The following is a 7598-nucleotide window of genomic DNA, read 5'->3' as shown; positions in this document are numbered from 1 at the left end:
CCAATACAGTAAGAAGCAACTCGAGCTACAGACCCTCCCTGTCACCAGAATGAAAACTTGTGTCGGCCCTGCAGGAGGTCAGACATGTTTTCCAAGCAACGTTGCCAAACTGATCTACCACTGTAGGAGCCTTCAACCTTGGTTATTATAGCAGGACAACATTTGCAAACATCGCAGATCACTGGCAGTATGCCCAGTCTGCGGTGTAGCTGATTATAATAATTCATCCTGCAGCCTGACTAACCTCCCTTCCCACATGCCTTTACTGTTAAGCTCACTCTTCATATTTCTGCCTTTTTATTATGAGATATACAAATAAGGAACAGGATGAACTTGGAGCCATCTTTGAGTCAGCTCTGTTCCACAAGGCACAGTACTCGCTCCCATCTTGTTCCTCATCCTCATATCTGACATAGACAAGGATGTCAGCCACAGCACCGTGTCTTCCTTTGCAGATGACACCCGAATCTGCATGACAGTGTCTTCCATTGCAGACACTGCAAGGCTCCAGGCGGACATCAACCAAATCTTTCAGTGGGCTGCAGAAAACAATATGAAGTTTAACGATGAGAAATTTCAATTACTCAGATATGGTAAACACGAGGAAATTAAATCTTCATCAGAGTACAAAAATTCTAGTCACAAAATACAGCGAAACACCAACGTCAAAGACCTGGGAGTGATTATGCCGGAGGATCTCACCTTCAAGGACCATAACACTGTATCAATCGCATCTGCTAGAAAAATGACAGGATGGATAATGAGAACCTTCAAAACTAGGGATGCCAAGCCCATGATGACACCCTTCAGGTCACTTGTTCTATCTAGGCTGGAATATTGCTGCACACTAACAGCACCTTTCAAGGCAGGTGAAATTGCTGACCTAGAAAATGTACAGAGAACCTTCACGGCGCGCATAACGGAGATAAAACACCTCAATTACTGGGAGCGCTTGAGGTTCCTGAACCTGTATTCCCTGGAACGCAGGCGAGAGAGATACATGATTATATACACCTGGAAAATCCTGGAGAGACTAGTGCCGAACTTGCACACGAAACTCACTCACTACGAAAGCAAAAGACTTGGCAAACGATGCAACATCCCCCAATGAAAAGCAGGGGTGTCACTAGCACATTAAGAGACAATACAATAAGTGTCAGGGGCCCGAGACTGTTCAACTGACTCCCAGCATACATAAGGGGGATTACCAACAGACCCCTGGCAGTCTTCAAGCTTGCACTGAACAAGCACCTAAAGTCGGTTCCTGACCAGCCGGGCTGTGGCTCGTACGTTGGTTTACATGCAGCCAGCAGTAACAGCCTGGTTGATCAGGCTCTGATCCACCAGGAGGCCTGGTCACAGACCGGGCCGCGGGGGCATTGACCCCGGAACTCTCTCCAGGCAAACTCCAGGATAACTGGCTTTATTTTGTTGATGTAGATAAGCTGTACGAACATGTTCCAGACACAATTCATTCTACAAACAAATAGTCTCAAAGGAAGAAATGTCCTGTAGAAGGATACAGTGTGTGGCTGCTGCTTGCTGCCTGCCTTGTTGTACACAAACCATACCCCAACCATACACAAACCATACACAAACCATACACAAGCTCGGTAGTAGGAAAAAACTTCCTATGGGTATACTTTTGTGGGTATCTTACTAAGAGTACACTCACAATAGGTTGTTCCTGAGATCAATTTTTTTGTCAAATTTCGGTCTCTCACTATGAGTAATGATCTCACTATGGGTATCACTATGGGTAATGATCTCGCTATGGGTATCACTATGGGTAATGATCTCGCTATGGGTATCACTATGGGTAATGATCTCAATATGGGTATCACTGTGGGTAATGATCTCACTATTAGTATCACTATGGGTAATGATCTCGCTATGGGTATCACTATGGGTAATGATCTCGCTATGGGTATCACTATGGGTAATGATCTCGCTATGCGTATCACTATGGGTAATGATCTCGCTATGGGTATCACTATGGGTAATGATCTCGTTATAGGTATCACTATGGGTAATGATCTCGCTATGGGTATCACTATGGGTAATGATCTCGCTATGGGTATCACTATGGGTAATGATCTCGATCACTATGGGTAATGATCTCGCTATGGGTATCACTATGGGTAATGATCTCGCTATGGGTATCACTATGGGTAATGATCTCGCTATGGGTATCACTATGGGTAATGATCTCGCTATGGGTATCACTATGGGTAATGATCTCGCTATGGGTATCACTATGGGTAATGATCTCGCTATGGGTATCACTATGGGTAATGATCTCGCTATGGGTATCACTATGGGTAATGATCTCGCTATGGGTATCACTATGGGTAATGATCTCGCTATGGGTATCACTATGGGTAATGATCTCGCTATGGGTATCACTATGGGTAATGATCTCGCTATGGGTATCACTATGGGTAATGATCTCGCTATGGGTATCACTATGGGTAATGATCTCGCTATGGGTATCACACTATGGGTATCATGATCTCGTTATGGGTATCACTATGGGTAATGATCTCCCTATGGGTATCACTATGGGTAATGATCTCGGGTATCACTATGGGTAATGATCTCGCTATGGGTATCACTATGGGTAATGATCTCGCTATGGGTATCACTATGGGTAATGATCTCGCTATGGGTATCACTATGGGTAATGATCTCGCTATGGGTATCACTATGGGTAATGATCTCGCTATGGGTATCACTATGGGTAATGATCTCGCTATGGGTATCACTATGGGTAATGATCTCGTTATGGGTATCACTATGGGTAATGATCTCGCTATGGGTATCACTATGGGTAATGATCTCGCTATGGGTATCACTATGGGTAATGATCTCGCTATGGGTATCACTATGGGTAATGATCTCGCTATGGGTATCACTATGGGTAATGATCTCGCTATGGGTATCACTATGGGTAATGATCTCGCTATGGGTATCACTATGGGTAATGATCTCGCTATGGGTATCACTATGGGTAATGATCTCGCTATGGGTATCACTATGGGTAATGATCTCGCTATGGGTATCACTATGGGTAATGATCTCGCTATGGGTATCACTATGGGTAATGATCTCGCTATGGGTATCACTATGGGTAATGATCTCGCTATGGGTATCACTATGGGTAATGATCTCGTTATGGGTATCACTATGGGTAATGATCTCGCTATGGGTATCACTATGGGTAATGATCTCGCTATGGGTATCACTATGGGTAATGATCTCGCTATGGGTATCACTATGGGTAATGATCTCGCTATGGGTATCACTATGGGTAATGATCTCGCTATGGGTATCACTATGGGTAATGATCTCGTTATGGGTATCACTATGGGTAATGATCTCGCTATGGGTATCACTATGGGTAATGATCTCGCTATGGGTATCACTATGGGTAATGATCTCGCTATGGGTATCACTATGGGTAATGATCTCGCTATGGGTATCACTATGGGTAATGATCTCGCTATGGGTATCACTATGGGTAATGATCTCGCTATGGGTATCACTATGGGATCTCGCTATGGGTATCACTCTCCCTATGGGTATCACTATGGGTAATGATCTCGCTATGGGTATCACTATGGGTAATGATCTCGCTATGGGTATCACTATGGGTAATGATCTCGCTATGGGTATCACTATGGGTAATGATCTCGTTATGGGTATCACTATGGGTAATGATCTCGCTATGGGTATCACTATGGGTAATGATCTCGATATGGGATCTCGCTATCACTATGGGTAATGATCTCGCTATGGGTATCACTATGGGTAATGATCTCGCTATGGGTATCACTATGGGTAATGATCTCGCTATGGGTATCACTATGGGTAATGATCTCGCTATGGGTATCACTATGGGTAATGATCTCGCTATGGGTATCACTATGGGTAATGATCTCGCTATGGGTATCACTATGGGTAATGATCTCGCTATGGGTATCACTATGGGTAATGATCTCGTTATGGGTATCACTATGGGTAATGATCTCGCTATGGGTATCACTATGGGTAATGATCTCGCTATGGGTATCACTATGGGTAATGATCTCGCTATAGGTATCACTATGGGTAATGATCTCGCTATGGGTATCACTATGGGTAATGATCTCGCTATGGTTATCACTATTGGTAATGATCTCGCTATGGGTATCACTATGGGTAATGATCTCGCTATGGGTATCACTATGGGTAATGATCTCGCTATGGGTATCACTATGGGTAATGATCTCGCTATGGGTATCACTATGGGTAATGATCTCGCTATGGGTATCACTATGGGTAATGATCTCGCTATGGGTATCACTATGGGTAATGATCTCGCTATGGGTATCACTATGGGTAATGATCTCGCTATGGGTATCACTATGGGTAATGATCTCGCTATGGGTATCACTATGGGTAATGATCTCGCTATGGGTATCACTATGGGTAATGATCTCGCTATGGGTATCACTATGGGTAATGATCTCGCTATGGGTATCACTATGGGTAATGATCTCGCTATGGGTATCACTATGGGTAATGATCTCGCTATGGGTATCACTATGGGTAATGATCTCGCTATGGGTATCACTATGGGTAATGATCTCGCTATGGGTATCACTATGGGTAATGATCTCGGGGTATCACTATGGGTAATGATCTCGCTATGGGTATCACTATGGGTAATGATCTCGCTATGGGTATCACTATGGGTAATGATCTCGTTATGGGTATCACTATGGGTAATGATCTCGCTATGGGTATCACTATGGGTAATGATCTCGCTATGGGTATCACAATGGGTATCACTATGGGTAATGATCTCGCTATGGGTATCACTATGGGTAATGATCTCGCTATGGGTATCACTATGGGTAATGATCTCGCTATGGGTATCACTATGGGTAATGATCTCGCTATGGGTATCACTATGGGTAATGATCTCGCTATGGGTATCACTATGGGTAATGATCTCGCTATGGGTATCACTATGGGTAATGATCTCGTTATGGGTATCACTATGGGTAATGATCTCGCTATGGGTATCACTATGGGTAATGATCTCGCTATGGGTATCACTATGGGTAATGATCTCGCTATGGGTATCACTATGGGTAATGATCTCGCTATGGGTATCACTATGGGTAATGATCTCGCTATGGGTATCACTATGGGTAATGATCTCGCTATGGGTATCACTATGGGTAATGATCTCGCTATGGGTATCACTATGGGTAATGATCTCGCTATGGGTATCACTATGGGTAATGATCTCGCTATGGGTATCACTATGGGTAATGATCTCGCTATGGGTATCACTATGGGTAATGATCTCGCTATGGGTATCACTATGGGTAATGATCTCGTCACTATGGGTAATGATCTCGCTATGGGTATCACTATGGGTAATGATCTCGCTATGGGTATCACTATGGGTAATGATCTCGTTATGGGTATCACTATGGGATCTCGCTATGGGTATCACTATGGGTAATGATCTCGCTATGGGTATCACTATGGGTAATGATCTCGCTATGGGTATCACTATGGGTAATGATCTCGCACTATGGGTAATGATCTCGCTATGGGTATCACTATGGGTAATGATCTCGCTATGGGTATCACTATGGGTAATGATCTCGCTATGGGTATCACTATGGGTAATGATCTCGCTATGGGTATCACTATGGGTAATGATCTCGCTATGGGTATCACTATGGGTAATGATCTCGGGTAATGATCTCGCTATGGGTATCACTATGGGTATCATGGGTATCTATGGGTAATGATCTCGTTGTGGGTATCACTATGGGTAATGATCTCGCTATGGGTATCACTATGGGTAATGATCTCGCTATGGGTATCACTATGGGTAATGATCTCGCTATGGGTATCACTATGGGTAATGATCTCGCTATGGGTATCACTATGGGTAATGATCTCGCTATGGGTATCACTATGGGTAATGATCTCGCTATGGGTATCACTATGGGTAATGATCTCGCTATGGGTATCACTATGGGTAATGATCTCGCTATGGGTATCACTATGGGTAATGATCTCGCTATGGGTATCACTATGGGTAATGATCTCGCTATGGGTATCACTATGGGTAATGATCTCGCTATGGGTATCACTATGGGTAATGATCTCGCTATGGGTATCACTATGGGTAATGATCTCGCTATGGGTATCACTATGGGTAATGATCTCGTTATGGGTATCACTATGGGTAATGATCTCGCTATGGGTATCACTATGGGTAATGATCTCGCTATGGGTATCACTATGGGTAATGATCTCGCTATGGGTATCACTATGGGTAATGATCTCGCTATGGGGTAATGATCTCGCTACACTATGGGTAATGATCTCGCTATGGGTATCTCGCTATGGGTATCACTATGGGTAATGATCTCGCTATGGGTATCACTATGGGTAATGATCTCGCTATGGGTATCACTATGGGTAATGATCTCGCTATGGGTATCACTATGGGTAATGATCTCGCTATGGGTATCACTATGGGTAATGATCTCGCTATGGGTATCACTATGGGTAATGATCTCGCTATGGGTATCACTATGGGTAATGATCTCGCTATGGGTATCACTATGGGTAATGATCTCGCTATGGGTATCACTATGGGTAATGATCTCGCTATGGGTATCACTATGGGTAATGATCTCGCTATGGGTATCACTATGGGTAATGATCTCGCTATGGGTATCACTATGGGTAATGATCTCGCTATGGGTATCACTATGGGTAATGATCTCGCTATGGGTATCACTATGGGTAATGATCTCGCTATGGGTATCACTATGGGTAATGATCTCGCTATGGGTATCACTATGGGTAATGATCTCGTTATGGGTATCACTATGGGTAATGATCTCGTTACACTATGGGTAATGATCTCGCTATGGGTATCACTATGGGTAATGATCTCGCTATGGGTAATGATCTCGGTATCACTATGGGTAATGATCTCGCTATGGGTATCACTATGTGTAATGATCTCGCTATGGGTATCACTATGGGTAATGATCTCGCTATGGGTATCACTATGGGTAATGATCTCGCTATGGGTATCACTATGGGTAATGATCTCGCTATGGGTATCACTATGGGTAATGATCTCGCTATGGGTATGGGTAATGATCTCGCTATCACTATGGGTAATGATCTCGCTATGGGTATCACTATGGGTAATGATCTCGCTATGGGTATCACTATGGGTAATGATCTCGCTATGGGTATCACTATGGGTAATGATCTCGCTATGGGTATCACTATGGGTAATGATCTCGCTATGGGTATCACTATGGGTAATGATCTCGCTATGGGTATCACTATGGGTAATGATCTCGCTATGGGTATCACTATGGGTAATGATCTCGTTATGGGTATCACTATGGGTAATGATCTCGCTATGGGTATCACTATGGGTAATGATCTCGCTATGGGTATCACTATGGGTAATGATCTCGCTATGGGTATCACTATGGGTAATGATCTCGCTATGGGTATCACTATGGGTAATGATCTCGCTATGGGTATCACTATGGGTA

This window comes from Cherax quadricarinatus, chromosome 81 (genome assembly GCF_038502225.1).
Source record: "Cherax quadricarinatus isolate ZL_2023a chromosome 81, ASM3850222v1, whole genome shotgun sequence".
Classification (NCBI taxonomy): Eukaryota; Metazoa; Arthropoda; class Malacostraca; order Decapoda; family Parastacidae; genus Cherax; species Cherax quadricarinatus.
Note: the sequence above shows the minus strand (reverse complement) of the source record.